This window comes from Onychomys torridus, chromosome 3, assembly GCF_903995425.1.
Source record: "Onychomys torridus chromosome 3, mOncTor1.1, whole genome shotgun sequence".
NCBI classification, from domain to species: domain Eukaryota; kingdom Metazoa; phylum Chordata; class Mammalia; order Rodentia; family Cricetidae; genus Onychomys; species Onychomys torridus.
In genome coordinates this window covers 70,566,686-70,588,755 of record NC_050445.1, presented here as the reverse complement: position 1 = coordinate 70,588,755, position 22,070 = coordinate 70,566,686, and the positions used below count along the sequence as shown (strand labels likewise).

At 41.0% G+C, this 22,070-nt stretch overlaps 1 protein-coding gene across 2 annotated transcripts in view; it reads right to left on the bottom strand.

Moving 5' to 3' along the window:
* Elapor2 (endosome-lysosome associated apoptosis and autophagy regulator family member 2) overlaps positions 1 to 22,070 on the bottom strand; it is a 165,482-nt gene that overhangs the window by 115,127 nt on the left and 28,285 nt on the right. The window contains exon 1 of one of the 2 annotated variants that reach the window (XM_036182441.1): positions 3,617 to 3,668. The exons of the other annotated variant lie outside the window; for it this stretch is intronic. The gene's annotated coding sequence lies outside the window, so the exon portion shown is untranslated. Of the gene's footprint in view, positions 1 to 3,616; positions 3,669 to 22,070 lie in introns of those variants that run through there. 2 annotated transcript variants of the gene reach the window in all.

The window sequence follows — 22,070 nt, the reverse complement described above, 5'->3', positions numbered from 1 at the left end:
TCGGCAGACTGCAAGGCAGTCCAGAGGGTTCACAAGCCAGCAGCCAGACACCTGTGTGACAAACATGATGTATGTCTGCCCTCCCTGGATAAGCTGAAGTCCCAGTGAGGCTAGACATGGTGTTAAATGAGTCCAAGGAAAAGCCATAGGCAGCAAAGCCTTTAACCTGCCTTCCTGCCTAGACCTCCTAACTAAGCTCATTTCATGGGGCTCTTGTGATCATTTAAAACAGCAGTGAGGTCAATAAGAGAAAAATGTAGAAATATATGAGCACCTGCCCACCTCCATTCTGTGAGGGTAAGAGTCCAGACGGCTCCTCATGGCCTGGGGCAAATGTAGAAAGAGCTCAGCCACTGGCTAAAACCTTGGCAGAGTAAGACCTGGGGTATATAGTGGAAGGACTCAGAACCATAGCTCCACAGCTCATCACCACATGAGGAGAAGGAGTCGCCAATCCAGCCAGTGGGGTCACAGAGCTCTAACACAGTAAAGAAAAGGGACCCTGTTCCCTGACCCAGGTCTTCAGCTTTTGATGTCAAGTAGGTGGTCTGAGGAGCCACAGAACAGTACAGGAGGCATCCCCAGAGAGCCAAATGCCCCCTTTCCTTCCATTGTGAGATCACCTAAACCCAGTTCATTCACATACCTCTGCCGATAACACCATGGGCTCCAGTCCAAAAGAACACACATCCCAAAGCAGAGCTGCTAAACTTGCACTTCAAATTAGGTTTACCTAGATGCTCTAAAATTGGTCCACTGTCCCCTTTCACTCAGCAGGCTGGAGACCTCTTAAGGGAAGTCAAGGAAAATGAAGTCAATGTATTATCTGTGCACATCTAAACTTAATACAATAAAATGTGATCTACCAGAGTTACATACCCATGATGATTTGTTGTGTGAAGTTTTTTAGAGTCTCACACATACATCCCTGCATTTTCTTTTCATTAAATGTCACCATCCTAAGTCAAGGCCACAGTCAAACTTAAACTTGCCAATTAGATATATCCATGTCCAGACCAATAGTATTTTTAACAATTTCCCACTTACAATGTAGCTCCAGCCCAAAACAAATGCCCTTTCTAACAGGTTCACTTGTAGAGTTTGTTACCAATTGCTCCTTGAAATGCAGAGGGAGTACTCCTCTCTCTCCCTATTCAGCTTATGCACTGGATAACCAGGAGAAACAAGGGGGCTATGCAGCAATAGCTCCGCCCCCCTCTGTTGATGCCAGTGACTTTTGGTGCCATCAGTCCAGGCTCTTTTCCTTCTTGAAGTGCTTTCTCCCACCCCAGACCAGCCATGCTATCTGGTGTCATTGGCCTGAAGGCATGTGACACTCTGAGAAGGGAATTCCAGACATTTTCTAGAGTCTCCCAGGAGAAAGAAGAGTACTGAGAGGTGTGTGTCTCAACACTTAGCTGAGAGATATCTCTCAGGGCAGAGCATCAATACCTGCTCCTCAATCAATTTCTACCTCGTGAATACAGGAGCCCCCACTGTCCTGAGTCTTCTGGGATTTGGGGAATCTCTAGCAGATGTAGGACCCCACCCACCAGCTCTTCATCACAGCATAGCTTGGAGTAATTCTATGTGTGGATAGCCAAGAGCAAGCCCTGGTAGTTAGAGCAAATTCCATCCAGACCTCCCACGATAGACAGGAGCTATCTATAGATAGATCCAGTCGTTGTCCTGGATTTAGGACTAGGTTTTGAGGAGAGGAATATTATCAATGACCTGACAAAGAAGAGATGGCAGGTACTTCCTGTGGCCTAATCTCCCTCTCTCCAGATGTTTTTCCTCTTTTGGTAGACTAGGAGAGTTGTAAGAGTTCTATGGCTCTGCCCTTTCTCTCAGAAAACAAGAAAATATTTGATTATACAAAGACAAAGGAATTCTCCAGCCTATAGTAAGAGAAATGCATTTCTTTATGCTTTCAACTGTGAGCTATCTTCCAAGCAAAAAGCAATCAGGAGCAGCATCTCTCAGTGATATTCTGCCCCCTCCCACCATCCCCTTCAATTCATCAGTTAGAACGTAGGTTCTACACCAACCTAAACATCCACCAGCAGGGTGGTTTTCCTTGCCCCAGTCCTTTCTAAGGCTGGGCTTTCACTCCTCAAAAGTGAAAACACCATCTGACCAGCCAGTCTCATAGGACTTAAGACTTATCAAGGCATGTTAAAAAATAAAAGGTTACAAAAACCCTGCTAAGAGGGAAATTTCAAGGAATGATAAATAAGACATTGGCTACCAGAAGTCCCTACCCTACATTTTCTTGAAGACAAATGCAGATTGGCATTGCAAGGACCAGCTGAACCTACAGTGTTTCCATTGGCATAATAAGTGTGGATCCAACCAAAGGCTCCATTCCTTGGGTCCTAGAGCTTCTGATATAATGGGCAGCAATCCTCTAGAACCTCAATAGTTATGGCGAGTTCTAAAGTCAGAGATGGCAAATGCCCACAGTCTCTCATAGTTCAATGCCTTTGTTTGGAAATAAGGGCTTGGAGGTTCTGAGAATAAAGCATTACCCCAGAATGTGCACTCTGCTATGCTGGAGTAAAGATGTATTTCTTTTCCAAAGCTAGTAAAAGTGCAGTGCAAGGGAAGCACATGAAGCAACCTGGAAAGTCTGTGTCTCTTCCAGCATCAGACAGGATGACGATACAAAGGAGATCAGCACTCTGCTCGGCTGCTTCAGACAAACCTGGATCTAGGAAGGTGCACTGTACAACCCCAGGCTTCTGGGCTCTACTGCAGAGATCCTCTACAAACCCATCTAAGAGCTCAGTGAGGTGCTGGCGCCATAAGCTCACTAATTAAAACATATTTGCAGCATCACATCCTATTATCCTTTCTGAGGGAAGAGAGAGCCAAGCCAGCCTCCAGCAGCAGCAAAGATAATTAAGTTAAACTGTTTCTCGCAGATGAATAATGGACATGACAACAGACGCCCCTCTCTCCTGGATAGATGGAAGTAAGGAGGAAGGCTGCACTTGTTCCCCAAATGAAGGCAAAATAGCTGCAGGCTGCAGATCAGCATCCATTCAAACACCAGAGAGCTGGCTGGTGTCTGTGCTCCAATACGAAACAAAGCCCAATGTTTCTGTACATGTTACTCATGGCATTGTGCACTTTCACTCTGCTTTACAAAAGAAGCTAATATAAATTCAATCCACGTCCATAGTCCACACATGATGTTGCTGCCTTGCCAGCCACATGGCACCCACACCTCAAACCCTAAGCCTTTATGACAGGCATTGTACACAAGGTGCTGCAGAAATCACCCCCCTCTAGGAGCCTTGAGCCTGTCTGCCCTGCCATCTACCATTATTCCGGTCCAGCAGTGGCGATTAGAGATAACAACAGCCGCCCAAGACATTTACTCTAACTCTTACACACTGTCAGAGTCACATGCTGATGGTTGCTGTGGCACATCATCAACATACACCCAATTACAGATAACGTGTTCTCGCTGTGAAAGCCATTAGGCATATTAACAATGGAGGAAGCCTAAGCTGCTGGGTATGAAACAGAGAGAAGAGAAAAGAAGACAACTTTAAATAAATACCTGCAGCCAAATAATAAATACTGAATCACAAAGAAAATTGCTTACCTTGTGAAAATGAATCCTATATAATGAGCAGAAAGGAGAACTATGACCCCTCTTTGCAATAGCCCAGAGCTACTAGTAATGAGATCTCAGCAGCAGCTGTGAATGCTCAACTGGAACAGGAAATGCATGGCTGTGCACACTGTATGGGCTGGAGTACAGGTTGCATTACGGTGAATTCCAGCCCCATCTATGTGCAGAAACGTTAGCAATGGTTTATAAAATCCAATCACAAGAAGTCAGTCCCTGGGGGCTGGGGAATTGACTCAGTCGGTAATGTGCCTGTGGCATAGGCATGAATTTGGATCCCTAGTACCCATGTAAAAGCTGGGTATGGTGTCACATGTCTGCAACCCCAGCTCTGGGGGGATGGGACCTCCAAATGTCACTGGTCAGCTACTCTAGACAATTGGTGAGCTCTGGGCTCAAGGAGACACCCGTCTCAAAAAATTAAGGTGGAGAGTGATTGAAGAAGAAACCTGATGCTGACTTTAGACACACACACAAATTCATATGCACATGTGTACACACACACATACACACAATGCACACACATACAATTTTTTAAGTTTATTTATTATTTTCTCATATATTACATCCTGACCACAGTTTCCCCTCCTTCCACTTCTTCAAGCCCCTACCTCCCAGATCCATTCCTCCTCTGGTTCCATTTAGAAAACAGCAGGCATCCCATGGATATCAATTGAACATAGCTGTCTTCGTTAGGGTTTCTTTTGTTGTGAAGAGACACCATGACCATGACAACCCTTATAAAGGAAAACATTGAATTGGGACTGGCTTACAGTTTCAGAGGTTTAGTCCATTATCTTCATGATGGAAAACATAGCATCAGCATGCAGGCAGACATAATGCTAGAGAAAGTAGAGTTCTACATCTTGATCTGAAGGTAGCAAGAAGTGAACTGAGACATGCTTCCTCCAATAAGGCCACACCTCCTAGTATGCCACTCCCTGAGTCTATGGGGGCCATTTCTATTCAAACCACCACATTCCACTCCCTGGTCCCCATAGTCTTGTTGCCTTACCATAATGCAGAAATGCATTCAGTCCAACTCCAAAAGTACCCATAGTCTATAACGGTCTCAAACTTATTTAAAAATCCAAAGTTCAAAGTCTCTTCTGAAATTCATGTAATCTCTTAACTATAATCCCCTATAAAATCAAAAACTCAATCATATACTTCCAACATATAATAGCACAGGATATCTATTAGTGTTCCAAAGCACAGGGAAGGGAGAGTAGTGAGTAAATACTGGACTAAAGCTAGACAGAAAACCAGCTGGGCAAACTCCAAACTCTGCATCTTCATGTCTGATGTCAAAATGCTCTTCAGACCTCCAACTCCTTTCAGCTTTGTTGACCACAGCATACTTCTTTCTCTTGGGCTGGTTCTACTCCATGTTAGCAGCTCTCCTTGGCAGGTATGCCACAGCTCTGACATCTCCAACATTTTGGGGTCTCCAAGGCAATCCAGGCTTCAACTTCACAGATTCATACAATGGTCTCTCTGGGCTTCCATTCAGGGACACCCTTGACACATGTCTGGTCTCAATGGCTTCCTTAATTGTGCAGGGAGATTTCATAACACCTTTCTTGTAGCTGTGACTCTAAAGCTAGAACCATATGGACAAAGCTGCCAAGTTCTGCTGCTTGCTGGGGCTGGAATATGGCCCCTTCACTCAATATCTTCACCAGCTTTCTGTTTTCTATGGTTTCCTTCACTGCCTAGGCTTGGCTGTCCTGAAACTCGATCTGCAGACCATGCTGGCCACAAACTCAGAGATCCACCAGCCTCTGCCTTCTGAGTACTGGGATTAAAGGAGTGCACCACTGTTGTTCAAATCTTAGATGGTCTTTTAATAAAAAACCTTGAGCCAGATATCAGGGTGAAAGCTGAAAGATCAGAGAAGCAGAGCAGCCAGCCACTAGTCCTTATTGCTACAAAATCCTCAGGCTAAAGAGAGTGAGTTCCTGTTTCCTCTCCCCAGGGAGTTTCCCAACAGCAAAGGCAAAGGTTTATCTTGTCTGTCCCTTGTTGATCTATATTCGTTAGTCCAATGTCTACCTTTGCCACACCTTCTGCATAATCCAGAAGGGAGGGCTGTTCTGTTGAAATTATTCTTAGCAAAAACATTGTTTCTAGAAACTTCCTGTTTACAGTCCCATTTTAGGTGACCTTGTTTACCAAAATTGAAACATTTGACATTTCAATTTTTCTTCAAACCTCTGGAAATCACCTCTCCTATCCAAGTATCATCATGGTCATGACAGTCAATATTCATTGTATCTCAGATCCATTCCTCCAAGGGTGCTGATCTTGCCTTTAACAGCCTAATTACTCTTTTGCATTGTACAGTAGCATTTTCAAGAGCCAGAGATTCAATTATTATCTGTCAAACTTCTGAATTTGGTACCATTCTATTTACTGCTAAAGACAGCCTTTGTAAGAAATCAGTGAAAGTTTCTTTGGGACCCTGTATAACTTTTGTAAATGACTCAACTTTCTATCCTATTTCTTCAATTCAAGAATTCAAGGCTTCCATTCAGCATAAAGGCAAGGTGTGGTCATCATAGAGAGATTGCCTTTCTACATAGAGAGATTAGCATACCACCATGCCTGAACCTAAGCTGTTCTTTAATTCCTTTATACAAATTGAAAACTTAGCTGGGTGGGGTCTTGCCTTGAGGTCACCATTCTCTTTATTCCATTTTATATGTGTTGTCTACCTCCTTGAATACAGGATTTAGCTCCATTCTACTTTCTAGTGTCCCTTTTCTCCTCATTCTGTACATTTTGTATTTTTTCTTGCTCAGCTTGTTCCTTTTCATTATAAATCTTAAGAGTCAACACTAATAACCACACAACAGAGTCTATACTAGGCTGTTTTGAGATTTGCTCTGCCAATGCAATTAATTCAAAACTCTTCACTTTAGCCTCAGGCAGACTTAATCAGACAAGAGAAAAAAGCAGCTACATTCTTCACCAAAATATCACAAGAATTATCTCTAAGCCACATACTAAAATTCTTATCCTCTGAAACCTCTTGAGCCAGCACCCCACAGTTCAAATCACCCTAGCACCACTGTCCTTCATGTTCCTACTGAATGGCCCATTAAGCCCCACTTGAAGCATGCAACTGCTTTTCTAATCCACAGTACCAAAGCCCATACTCCTCCAAATAAAAACATGGTCCGGACGATCACATCAATACCCCAGGAATGAACTTCTGTGTTAGTTAGGGTTTCTATTGCTGTGAAGAGACACCATGACCATGACAACTCTTATAACCTGTCAGAATGGCTAAGATCAAAAACACTGAAGACAGCTTATGAAGACAGAGGATGTGGAGCAAGGGGAACATTCCTCCACTGCTGGTGGGAATGCAAACTTGTACAGCTCTTTGGAAATCAATATGGCGCTTCCTTAGAAAATTGGGAATCAACCTCCCTCAAGACCCAGCTATACTACTCTTGGGCATATACCCAAGGCATGCTCAATCATACCACAAGGGCATTTGCTCAGCTATATTCATAGAAGCATTATTTGTAATGGCCAGAACCTGGAAACAACCTAGATGCCCTTCAACTGAAGAATGGATAAATAAAATGTGGCACATATACACAATGGAGTACTACTCAGCAGAGAAAAACAATGACATCATGAGGTTTGCAGGCAAATGGACAGAACTAGAAAATATCATCCTGAGTGAGGTAACCCAGACTCAGAAAGACAAATATGGTATGTGCTCACTAATAAGTGGATACTATATGTAAAGCAAAGGATAACCAGACTGCAACTCACAACTCCAGGGAGGCTACCTAGTAAAGAGGACCCTAAGAAAGACACAGGGGGGTTGGGGATTTAGCTCAGTGGTAGAAGCGCTTGCCTAGCAAGCACAAGGCCCTGGGTTCGATCCTCAGCTCAAAAAAAAAAAAAAGACACAGGGATTGCCCAGTGACAGAGAAATGGATGAAATCTACGTGAGCAAACTGGACAGGTGGAGGGGGGAACGGTAATGGAAGGCAAGGGTCAGGGAGAAAGAGAGCTTAGGGGATTGGGAGATCCCAGCTGGATCAAGAACAGAGTGGGATAATGAGGAAAGAGCTATCATGATAAATGAAGACCCCATGGGAATAGGAAGAAGGAGAATGCTAAAGAAGTCACCAAAAATCCAAAAATATACCTCCACTATACACTACTGGCAATGGTCGAGAGAGTGCCTGAGCTGACCTACTCTGGTGATCGGATGGCTGAACACCCTAACTGTCATGGTAGAACTCTCATCCAGTGACTGGTGGAAGCAGATGCAGAGATCCATGGCCAAACCCCAGGTGGAGCTCCAGGAGTCCAATTGGTGAGAGAGAGGAGCAAGAGATATCGAGACCATGATTGCAAAGAGCATGGGGACAAACAGCCAAACTATCAGAAACACATGAACTCTGAACAAATAGCTGAAGAGACCCCATGAAACTGGACCAAGCCCTCTGGATAAATGAGACAGTTGATGAGACTGAACTGTTTAGGAGGCCCCCAAGCAGTGTCCTTGGTGCATGAGCCAGCTTTTTGAAACCTGGGGCCTATGCTGAAACACTTTGCTCAGCCTTGGTGCAGGAAGGAGAGGACTGGACCTGCCTCAACTGAATCTACCAGGCTGGGCTGATTCCCCAGGGGAGACCGTGCATTGGAGGAGGTGGGAATAGGGGGTGGATTGGGGGAGAAAGTTGGGGGTGGGAGGAGGGAGGACAGGGAAATCTGTGGCTGATATGTAAAATTAAATTAATTATAAAATAAAAATATTTATTTTAAAAAAGAAAAACATTTAAGTGGGCCTGGCTTACATTTTCAGAAGTTTAGTTCATTATGTAGTGTGCAGACAGACATGGTGCTGGAAAAGGAGCTGAGAGTTCTACATCTTGATCTATAGGCGGTGGAAGCAAGTTGTGTACCATACTGGGTACCACACTGGGTATAGCTTGAGCCTATGAGACCTCAAAGCCCACCCTCATAGTGACACACTTCCTCTGACAAGGCCACATTTCCAACAAGTGCCACTCCCTAAGGAACAAGCATTCAAACACATGAGTCTATGGGAGCCATACCTATTCACCACAGCCACTCCAACAAGTTTTGCCTATCTTGCATGCAGGACAAATTGTAGGTTTAAAGTTTGATGGCTGGGTTGATATCCTAGTCCCATTGCTAGGAGCCTTGACTAGTTACAGAAGGTGGTCAGCACACACATGATTTTAATTTTTAAACTCCACTTGCCATTCAATCTATTGGCTTACAATGAGGATGTTTACAATAGAAACTCAAAAGGCTAGAGAGATGGCCCAGGAGGCAGCACTTGTTGCTCTTACAGAGGACTAGTAGCCACCTGGTGCTCACTACCATCTGTGACTGCAGTTCCAAGAGATCTGATGCCCTCTCTTGACCTCCATGGCACAAGGCACACACATATATATGGTGAATGTTCATACACATAAAGTAAAATAAATCTTAAAAAATAAACTTAATACAGAAACATATAATAAAGGAATAAAAAATGGAAGAGAGAAAAGCACAACAATTGACTGCATTATATTTATAAGCATCATGGTACATGATAGAAATGAAAAACTATTTTGCTATATTACTGAAGTCTGTATTTTGTAAATAGGGTTTAAAAATAACTTTTAATGTTAGCAAAAGAAAATGCCAAGAAGCATGTTACAACCCATGCTATAACTCAGTGACAGATGTCATCCCATGGTGGAGCATGATACAGTTTTCCCAGCATTTGTAAGAGCGGGTATTCAGTGCATGGCTGGCAAATCAACCCCAGGCAGAGAAAATTCAAGTTTTTATGAATGCTGCTTGAAATGGAGACTAGAGTGCTGTGGATATCGCTCTGTGTAAATAAAATTCTGATTGGCCAGTGGCCAGGCAGGAAGGATAGGTGGGCCAAGAGAGAAGAGAATTCTGGGAAAAGGCTGGGGGGAGACACCGCCAGCCGCAGCCATGAAAAGGAACATGTAAAGACACTGGTAAGCCACAAGCCATGTGGCAAAGTATAGACTAACAGAAATGGGTTAATTTAAGATAGAAGAAGTAGATAACAAGCAGCCTGCCACGGCCATACAGTTTCTAAACAATGTAAGTTTCTGTGTGCTTTCTTGGTTGGGTCTGAGCGACTATGGGACTGGTGGGTAAGAGAGATTTGTCCTGACTGGGCCAGGCAGGAAAACTCTAGCTACACTAGAGCTCAATAAAAATCAAAGCCATGTTGGTCATTTCAAAAATTCAGAGCTGAGTGCAGTACACATGTCTGTAATCTGAGCACAAGGGAAGCTAGGTAGGAGGACCTAGGTAGAAGGACCATGAGTTCAAGGCCACCCTGAACTACACATATCTATCCAAGGTCAGTCAGCACTACTTGGTGCCATCTTATCTCAAAAATAATAAATAAATGAATAAATAGATTCTGACAACTCACACTCATATTGGCAACTAATTTTCCTAAGTGATACCAAAGAAATTCAATGAGGATGAAAAAGTATCCACAAAGTTTGTTAGAAGAACAGAGTATCCATATGAAAAATAAGCTTCAACTTGTGCCCAACATCTATACATAAAACTTAATTCAAGGCAGATCACAGCCCTTAGTGCTGAAGTCAAAATAATAAACTTTTAGAAAATAATAAAAGAGTATCTTAGTGCTAAGAAATCAGTACAAATGTCTTTGATAAGATGTAGAATATAATAATCATAAAATTAGAATTATTAAAAATGACAATAGTACAAACAGGAATAAAGGCTGGAGAAGTGAAGCTGTAGTATTCACCTAATGTACAAAAAACACCTAATGTTCAATCCCAGCAAAGAAGAATGCACAAGTGGGAAGAAGGGATGGAGGGAGAGAGACAAAAGAAGTAGAAGAGACACGTAATAGATAGGAAAACGAATTCTAAAGTACATTCCTAGCAAAGAATTTGGTCATCATTGTCTTAGTTTGATTTCTACTCCTGAGCTAAAACACCACAGCCAAAAGCAACTTGGAGAGGCAAGAGTTTGTTTCCATATGTAGTCTACCATCCATGGAAGTTGGGACAGACACTCAAATAGGAACCTGGAAGCAGGAACTGGAGCAGAGGCCATGGAGGACCACTGCTTAGTAGCATGCTATCAATGGCTCACTCAGCCTGTTTTTTATAATTTATACTGGCCAGGGATTACAATGCCCTCCCATATCAATCAATAATAAAGGAAATGCTGTGCATACTTGCCTACAAGCCAATCTGATGAAAGCCATTTTCTCAATTGAAGTTTCCTCTCCTGGTTTGTGTCAAGTTAAAAAAAAACAAACAAACAAACAAACAAAAAAAAACAAAAAAAAACAAAAAAAAACACCTAACCAAAACATTCATATTTAAAGAACTCTTAGAACCTTAGAACTCTTACAACTCAATAAAACCAAATTTCTAAATCAGCATAAGACTTCCAAAGAAGCATTACAAAGAAGGATATATAAATGACCATGTGCATACTATTTCACTTACAGGAAGCCAGAAGCACACAGAGATAATCACATTAAAGACGTTAAGTCAGTATCAGGAAAATTTTTACTATTTGCATTTCCTAGATTTTATATAGATAAATCAAATATAAACATGAAATTAAAGTAAAAGTATGCAGTGGAACAACAAACTAATGGGGCATAAAAAAGAAGGGGGAATGGAGGAAATATGTTCAATATACAATATATATTTACACAATTGGGCTAGTGAGATGATTCAATGGGGTAAAGACATTTTCCATGCAAGCCTGACAACCTGAGTTCAAAACCTGAAATCCATAATAAGGGTGAACAAAGAGAACTGATTCTACAGAGTTATACTCTGACTTCCATATGTGTGCCATGGCACATGCAACACCATGTATCATCATCAGCAACATTATCATCATCATAACAATAATAATACATTTATTTAAAGTTCTTTCACCTTTGGTAAGCAAGTAACTTCGAGTTAAAATCACAATGAAGTACTATTGTACATCCAACAGAATGACTACAATTAAATAGGCCAAAACCTCAGGATACTAACAAAGATGAGGCGATTGCAACACCTATATTTCTCAGATAAGATTGCAAACACAGGTCAGTCACTTTGGAACATATACGTGGTCATTTTTCAGGCTATTCAATAAATGCTTACCAGTGGCCCATCCATTCTATTTCAAGTATTTTACCCAAAAGATGTCAAGTCAAACTACTCACAAAGAACACTTTTATGAAATTATCAATTGCCATTTACTTTACTCATAATAGTTGAATCTAGAGAGAAAACAAGTATCAGCAGAGACATGGATAAATAAGTGCAGTGAAGTGACTCAATTACTCGAGGTAACTATTGAGACACATAAGAATGTGAGTGAATCCGAGAAATGTGAAGCCAAGTGAAAAAAGTGAAACTCCTCGCCCCATACACATCATCTCATGTATAGACAGGTCTGATACTGTGGTGACAAAAGCTAAAGGCGCTGTTGCCTCCTGGCCTCAGGGTTAGACAGAACATTGGGGGGAAAGAAAGAAAACAAGGCAGGCCTTTGAGTGATAAGAGGATTCTGTCTCAATGGAGAGATGTGTTTCCAAAGCTCAAGTTGGATACTTAGGATCCTGCATCTGATTGTGTGTGTCTATAGGACCTCAAAAAATTTAAATATTGTTCTGTTTCATAGGTTGGGGGTTTTGTAGGAACATGAACCAAGGACTCTGAAGACAATTTTTGTGTGTGTTATAGACTGTGGTGGATTGAATGACAATGGTCCCCAGTTGGTTGAAGTGTTTGGAAAAGATTAGGAGGTGTGCTTTATTAACGCAGGTGTCACAGAGGGAAGGGTTGAGTTTCCACAAGTCCACACCATTCCACCAAGTTAGTTCTCTCTGCTCATGCTTGTGGATCAGATACATTACTCAGCTGCAAATATAGCGCCATGCCTGCCTACTTCCATGCTCCCTGCCATAATGGACTCTACACATCTGGGAAAAAAATACATCCCCAATTAAATGCTTTTTTTTTTTTTTTTTTATAAATTGCCTTGGTCATGGTGTCTTGTAACAATAGAAAACTAACTAATACTGGGACTTAGACAAAATAATCTTAACTGAAACCAGGATTCTAGTTGCATTCATGAAAAGAGATTTCATCTGTGGGCTTGACCTCTACATATAAAACAAAAGCACAGAACAAAATAGGCGAGGGATCTAGCTCAGTAGTAAAGGGCTAGCTGTACATGCTGGATACCCTGGCTTTAATCTCGAGTACTACAAAAGCAAAGGAGGAAGAAGAGAGGGACAGATGGACGGATGAATGGATAGACTGACTGACTGAAGAACAAAGCACAGAGGTGCTCTACACAGATGGAACGTAGGGAAATTTCACTGAGAAGCAAGTTGGAGCATTTGTTGTAGGAATTGTAGGAGGTCATTCTGGCTGGAGGTAGACAATATGAGAAGAAACAATACAAGGAAATGCCAGATCATCTCAGAGCTTTTAGTTCCAAACGTCCATCACAGTGTCCCAGTGCTTTGGCTGTAGGAGAAACCTCCACTTGACACCAAAAGACAAGAGGCTAATCCAGCTGTCCGTAAACAGGAAAAGAGGCAGATGTCAGGAAAAGGCAGGGAAAGAGCACTAATGATAACCCTATACCTGTGGCCATATAAAGATCTCATCTTCAGACCACTTCTGAAAAGAGTCAATAAGCAGTAAAATGGGTCACACAGCATTTTATTAGCTCACCTTTCAAGAAGCCTTGTTAACATTTCTCCACACGGTTTATACAATTTACTAGCTCTTTGGTTTTTTTCCCAATGAACTTAGGAAAGATTTGAAGAACACTCTTTAAATTTTCAGTATATAAAGAACTTTTTTATAAATACCACTGTTAAGGCTTCTTTGCAGGTAAACTCATTTCAACATGAAAAATGTGCAATTTCAAAGCATTTCATTTCCCTGAAAGTTGCTTTCTTTGGGTGCAGAAATGAAATATGTGCCCAGAACTACTGTAAACTTTAAGGGGTAATTCTCATCTAACATTCCCTCCATATCATCACTCTACAACTTCTCTGTTTTTTCAGACAGGATCCTACTCTGTCACTCAGACTGGCCTGGAACTCAGCATGTAGCCAGGAGTGACCTCAAACTCACAGGAATCTTCCTGCTTCAACCTTCTGAGTACTTTGATTATGGACTTGGACCACTATAACTGGCTTCTACAAACAGTTCTGGTTACTGTAAATAGACACATTCTTTATGAAAGGAAAAAACTGCAAGTAACCCGGTCTTCGCAAACCAATACTTTTGTCAGCTTTCCAGCTGGAAATCTATGAAACTGGAACTCAAGGGATACCAAGCAGATTTAACACATATGAATGTAGTCAAGTAAGTTTCCAGTATAGGACGTAGAAACATACTACCTGAAGCAATATCTCTGTCTTCCTGCAGTGTCCAATTAAAGAACTGAAACCAGACCCTGTGCAGGGGAAGGCTAACCATTCTCTGACATTTGTTGGGAAAACCCAAGTAACATGTGACTGTACATTTCTATTATGTTGCTAATAAAGTCCAGCAAGATGTTTTAAGTTGAGTTTCACTAAGGTTTTCTCCTGGGTTGTTTTGTTTGGGGACAACAGAAAGGTGACTATTCAAGTAGGAAAGACAACAGCCTTGTTCTGCCACTGTCCAAGTGTTTGTCTTGTGGTGATACGACAGCATTGGCTGTGAAGTTCATAGACAGGCACTGTCACAGTTCATAAGGGTAAGGCTACTGAAAAGGGTACACAAGGCTACTAAAGCCTCTTGAAAGTAGTTACACACAAGGAAACATGGAGAACCATAAAACTTTCATTGATTGTATTGGATTCTATGAGTCAAAATCCAACAACATCTAGCATATGATTGTTGATGCCTGTCACTGCTCTTAACACATCATAAAGGTAGTATAGAAACAAGATGGTGATAGATGACAACACAGACTTGGAGCAACAACATTCTGCACATGTCTCTCCTCTTTGCCTGTTGCCAGATCCATAACACAGTGCATGTCACTTATCTCTCATAATCTGTTTCCTCTACTGATTTGTAAAGTTATAAGTAGCAATAAAAGAAGCATTCCCAGTAAAGTGATTGCACTTGATTTAATATTCAGATGAATGAAGGTGTTTGAACAATTAAGTTAGACAACCTAAGATGTTCCTTGCAGTACTTGTTGCATCATAAATGTAGCGCATTTCATGTTGCTGCACAATCTGTACACTGCATGGATACACCCTCCTGAAGAAGCCCAGTAGGACTCATCATCCAGCCCACACTATACTGAAGAGGTCATGTGCTCCAGTGAAAACTATGCCTATGAAGAAGGCACATTCTCCTCCATTTTCACTTGTACAAGGGAACAGTATAGGTTGGCACTGGTCAGAAATGAGCACTCACTATGGATTAGCTGAAACATAAGGCAGTGCTGAGACCTTCAGAACTCAGGAACCAGTAATCTTCATCAATATCACCAACACCTTAACAATAAATGCAAGCAAACTCAAAAATGGGGAAAGGATTTGAATAAGAACAGATAGATGTCTACAAGAATAATATACAAATGACCACAAAGTAAGTGAAAGGGTGTCCCAGATCACTAATCAAAGAAATGTAGATAAAAATGTGCCTGCTAGACAGGTACTGTGGTTGAAGTTTTCCTATGTCCCACCTGGTCCTGCAGCCACTAAGACCCAAATAAAAACATAGAGACTTATATTAATTATGAACTGTATGGTCATGGTCTATGGCTCAAACTTCTTGCTAGCTAGCTCTTATAATTAAACTCAGACCATTTCTATTAATCTATATGTTGCCATGTGTTTGAAGGCTTTACCTGTGTATCATTACATGCTGCTCCCTGGACAGCAGGCTGGTGTCTCTCCTCTCTGCCTTTCTTCTTTCTCTAGCTCTTCAATTTCCTGCTTAACTATAACCTGACTTGCCATAGGTCAAACGGTTTTATTTATCAACCAATCAGAGCAACACATATAGCATACACAAAGACATCCCACACCAAGGTACACACACACACACACACAGAGATAACAGAATGACTTATGCTCTTTAAAAAATAGGTGAAGATATCACTCAGTGATAGAGCACTTGATAATAAGCACAAAGCTGTGTGTTCAATCCCCACTACCTCAAAATTAAAATATGTTAAGAGGACAGATTGAAGCCAAGTGGTTGTGGCACATGCCTTTAATCCCAGCACTTGGGAGGCAGAGGCAGGAGGATCTCTATGAGTTCGAAACCAGCCTGGTCTGCAGAGGAAGTTCCAGGACAGGCTCTAAAGTTACACAGAGAAACCCTGCCTTGAAAAACTTTAAAAAAAAAAAGGACAGAGTGCATATGAAGTATTCTTATCAATTAAAAAGGAACACAAATGAAAATTTTAGAGATGATAGATACATTTTGACTTTTGATGGCAATGGTGTCACAACTATATATACACATGTCAAAACTCATAAATATTGCACTATTTGCACAATAGATTTTTAAAAGAAGTATCCTGTATCTATAATTTGATTTTTTTATTAATGCCAAAATAAACTTTCTGAGTTAACTAACACATTTACCCAGGCTTTTAAATTCCTGTGAGTGTGGAGGAATCAACAAGGCACAAATAGAATGAACTTTCTACATCCAATAAAAAAGGACAATGTGCTTTTGGTTTCCTTTTTCCTCTTTGTGTTCCTCCAACCAAAAAAACTTCACAAACAAACACCACACGTGAAGATGGCAGCGACAGTGTAATAAAGGACAGAAAATGTAGTCTTTCTGAGGCTGAACCAACCGCCAACAGTAGCCAGAGCTGCAAAACTCTAGCCCAGGCAGACCTCAAACTCACAATCCACCCTCAGCTCTGAGAGCTGGAGACATGTGTGCCCTCATGCTGAGCTAAAGCACTTAAGGCTGCTGGACACTCTAGCAACGTACAGTTCTTAACCAAGACAACTTATAATTGAGAAAGATTGTAGAAATTTGCTTTAAACATTTTAGTGCAAAAGTTCAATCCATTTTTTTAATTTTCAATGAATTCTCAAATTTGTTAGCTGGGTAACCTCGACATGTAAACATCATGATCTCATATTATCCAAAATTTACTAATTCTGTGTCTTGGCAGTTTTCATAAAAGTGTACAGAAACTACCTATAATGAAAAGTATACCAGTGGAGTCACTATGGAATTGGCCGTATTTCATATTTCTTTTCATTTTATGCAACAGGATAACATTATAGACATATTTATAGAAATGGAATAGAGATAAGAGAAGGAAACAATACAATGTCTATATACTCATAACGTTCACATGGTCTATATATCATACAACGGAGATACAAACAACAAATACAAACTGCAAATTCAATTTTAATTTTCATAGTAATACATTAAAATGGTAAAATAGATAAACTTCCTTTAGCGTAAACATATTAGTAAGAAACTACAATTGTTTGCTATATTAAGTCACCTAAATATAATGTGTTTATCAAAACACAAAGCACCTCATTTGTGCTGACTACATTTCAAGTAGTAATACTGGTCTGAATAGAAGGGAGAAAAGCAGGAATTCATGCAAATATGTGAGCAAAGCTATCGAGCAGGGCACAAAGAAGTAGTCGAGAAATTTCCCTATCAGCTCTGCTATTACTCCTGTCTCTCAGCCTCCTCTTATAAAATGAAGATAATGTAGCCTAGAAGGATGATAATGTGTCAAATGACTGGGGAGGATTTGTTGGATTTCACAGTTTATATTCAATTCCAAGAGAGGAGACTAAAGCTGGCAGTGTTAACCTGAGCCTGAGTAATCATTCTGTCCACTGACTTCATTGCCAGAGCCCTGGGATCCTACATGCTCTCATTCATCACAAAAAGCAAAATGCTAACAAAACAAAAAAGGCTGTTAAGTCAGAATGGGGGAAAACCAACAATTTAAAGCTCTAAATTTCCCTTTCGGTGCCTACTAAAATCACCTCTAATGCATGCTCCCAAACTATCTTTAATAGTACAATAAATTTGTTTTCTGCTTTCTTCTAAAACCCCCAGCTTCTTCTAGATAATGAGGTTGCCCAGACTGGGAAAGGGAAGAAGATTGCTAGATGTCTAGAAGCTGCCATTTGAAAAGGAGGAGAACAAGAGAGGAGCTGGTGGTAAAGGAATCAATGGGGAGCTGGCTGCAGGAGACACTGTAGCCCCCAGATACAGGCGATGTTCAGCTTCAGAACTGTCTTCATTGCCATCAGCCTACATCATCCAGGACTCTTCAGTTTCACTCATCTGCCATCATCCCAGAGAGTCCTGTATCAAACAGCTACAACTAATCAATTCTCCTTATGTGTGAATTCCACACTGGAAAATTCTTAAACTTGCTTGTAACCCCCAAATTAGCATTTGTGGTTCTTACCCTGACAATCATGGATGTGACACTTCTAATGTGTAGTAGATTTTTTTTTTTTTTTTTTTTTTGGTTTTTCAAGACAGGGTTTTTCTGTGTAGCTTTGTGCCTGTCCTGGATCTTGCTCTGTAGCCCAGGCTGGCCTTGAACTTACAGAGATCCACCTGGCTTTGCCTCCCGAGTGCTGGGATTAAAGGCATGCATAGAATATTATTTTAAGATATGTTACTTTTGCTTATGTTGCATTTGTTAGCATTGTGTTACTGTGCCTGTCTAAAACACCTGATGGTCTAATAAAGAGCTGAATGGCCAATAGGGAGGCAGGAGAAATAGTAGGTGGGGCTGGCAGGCAGAGAGGAGAAATATGGGAAGAGAAAAGAAGAAGCCAGAAGAAGAGGAGGACCCAGGGGCCAGCCACTCAGCTGCACAGCAAGCCATGGAGTAAGAAACAAACAAACAATAAAAGGTATAGAGGAATAGAAGAGGAAAATCCCAGAGGCAAAAGATAGACAGGATAGTTTTAAGTTATGAAAATCTGGCTAGAAATAAGCCAAGGCCAGGCACTTATAATTAAGAGTAAGCCTTGGTGTGTGATTCATGTGGGAGCTGGGTGACAGGCCCCACAAAAGAGCAAAAGCCACCTACAACTCTAATGTAAACTTTCAGAGTGTAAATATGTCACTTTCTCAGTTCATTCTGTGCTATGTTTCCTTCTCTCTTTCTTTCCTTTTTCCTCCCTTCCTTCCTTCCTTCCTTCCTTCCTTCCTTCCTTTCCCTCCTCTCTCTCTCTCTCTCTCTCTCTCTCTCTCTCTCTCTCTCTCTCTCTCTCTCTCTCTCTCTCTGCTTAGGTGATAACTCTAGCATTTACACCAGAATGTCTTCCACTTCTAGAAGGCTTTGATGGGTCTAATGGAGAGAATGCTTGTGTTAGAGACCTTTCCTACATTTGTGACTTGAGTTGACTTTGGGTTCAAGAGTCAACTATAAATCTGGTAGGAATTATTTGGGCAGAAACATACATTAAACCAAGTTATGCATTAACCCATGACAGGAATACAGCCAGCTGCCCCTGTATTTCCACTCAGGGCAATTGTGTAGTGTTCTCCAATTTGGTTGTCATAGCAACTTCATAAGCCCAAGAACAAACTAGGCAATGGTAAAGGCTTCAGCACTGAACAACTGGCATTGCCTGATAGCTACTGAATAGTCTGCATTTGATTCGGACCTAGCTGAGATAAGATGCTAGAGGAGGGAGCCAAACCAAGCTTATTTCTAACAGAGGCAGGCCAATGTAAGCGACACATCTACTCCACTCATTAGTAAAATGATGATAATGTGGTTCCCAAGCTGTGTGAGGGTTACAGAAATATCTGACAGCAAGTTTGCTGGAGGAAGTTAAACAAAAACACTGTGTGTTTTAAATGTGAGGTTTTGATTGATAAAAGTTAACCATTTAATGTAATAGATTAGAGAATTATTTAGTCCTATAATGCATTATATTTATATCAGGAAAGCCTAACACAATATTCTTAAATCCACTATAGACAGCACCTGCCCCCGGAAGAACCTTGTAAAGGGAATGGCTTTGCTAATTAAGTAGAATAAATAATGGCTTCATAGTGATAGCATTGGTCCAAACTAAGCAAATTGTATGCACTAAATATGATCCATTTGCTATCTAACATTAACCTACTTGTTTATATTGATAAAACTTCTGGATAAAAAAATGGAAAAACAGTGTTATATAATATAAGGCAATTGCTATGACTGTAAATAATCCTAGGCAAGGTGTATCAGTGCCTGTTCACAGAATGATGGGTTTCCATTAGCTGAAACTAACCATTTAATACTATAAAATCTGGATTCCAAAAGAAAAACTTTGTGCTATACTTTTAAAAAGTGACTTTCTAGTCATAATCTTCTATCAAACCATCTATCAGTGTTCTCTGTCAATATATGCAACCACAAAATAGCACAAAGTGAACTGCAATAATTTGTTTAAATGTCATCTCTATTAGATACAAATGGATTATCTGGTTTAGAAGTCACCTGACACCAATTTTAACCCCAGCCCCTTCCTATTGTCTGCCTAAAGTTTCTTTAATGAATATAGACTTTTTAATTACTCACTAAAGAAATTCTAAATCTTGGAGCTGGAGAGATAGTTCAGTCACTGGAGTGCTTGTCACTCAGCATGAGGATCCGAGTTTGATCCCCAGAACACATATGGGAGAAGTCACACATGATAGAATATGCAATAAGCCTAGTGCTTGGGAAGCATAGACGGTGGATCCATTCACTTTGGTGCCCAGCCAGCCTACCTGGTGAGCTCCAGGCCACCAGAGACCCTCTCTCATAAAAAAAGATAAATGATAAAAGTTTTCCTGAGGAATACTGTCTGATATTGTCCTCTGGCTTACAGACAGACAAACAGACACACAGACATACACCCACACATACACAAACATACACAGGATACATGCATGCATACACACACACACACACACACACACACACACGTATGCATGCACAGAGAAATACTAAAGCTTTATTGAAAGACTCCCTGTTTTAAATCGGTTCCTCTGTCTTTTGTTTCTAATTGGATTCCTTCCACAGCTTTTCTCAGAGCAGACTATGCTGGCAGGCCATTTCATCAGAGCAACTTCCTTTGTAGCTCACAAACTCTCTCCAAGACTGTGGTTACCTTCATAACCTTGTCTTCCAAAATCCATGCTATGCTCTCTTCTGTCCTTAAGATTCACCACAGAATTGAAACCCAAGACTCACAGACCTAACCACCTGAGAGCAAAGGGAGAAAATCAGCTGTCAAGTAAAGAGCCAGGTCATTCTTTTTCAAAGATCTGTATAGAAATGAAACTGCTCTGGATGTCAGTGTTTATGTGCATTGAGATAGTTCAGCCCCAAACTACCCTTGTTTTCAAAATGAGATCATCCATCCCTGAAAATTATGAAGTATGTTAAAATGTTTCAAGGCTCACAAAGAAGGAAACTGGAATAACTTAAGCAGTGTTCCAGATGCTTCTGTCAGTTATATAGGAAATGACTAGTTCGGTCTGCATCAGGGACATGCCCTCTGATAGACTGCTTATGTTTGAGTAGATGCCTCTGCGTCTGTACAGATCCAGGCAGCGCTAACTGGGATTGAGCGGGCAGAGGGGGGCATGGAGATGAGAATAGGACATGGGGAGGAGCTGGGAATAGTGGGGACCGGATGATCAAAGGATAAATCAAAATACATTTTAGAAGAAATTGACTGTTAAAATATTTGTTACGGCAGATGATGCAGCAATCCCAAGACAATGGGCCTCTCTCTTTCCCTATAATCCTGCCAAGCAACTGCACGAGGTAAGAATTAGCAGTTAAGCAATCAGCAAGCAATAGCACCTGTAATCAGTTCTCTAAATATCAAAAGAAACAGATTAGAAGCAAAGGAGATGTCTCAGAGGATAGAAGTACTTGCCACCAAACCTGATGACCTGAGTTCAAACCCCACATCCAACAAGATAGCAGGAGAGAAAGAACTGGATCTCCAGAGCTGTCCCATGGCTGTGTCACATATGTGCCTGTAAACACACACACACACACACACACACACACACACACACACACACACGTGGGGGCGACAGGGCGAGTGAGGAAGAAATAATTTTTAAAGACAGAAACAGGTCAGAGATGATCAGAAGGATAACAACTCAAAGTGCTTGTTCTCAAAAAAAAGAAAAAAACATAACCAATAACAAAACAAAAACAAAATCCTTCTCTTAGTGTCTCAAATGTGTTTTCCACAAGTAGAAAAAGAGTAAAAGAAGACTTCCACTGAGAAACAGACAAATAACACCTTTACACTGAGGAAAAAAATATTTTACATATTAAATTTGGAAGACACCCAGCCTAAAGCCTTTACATTCCTGACAATCTCATCCTCCCTTGACACACTTTTGAG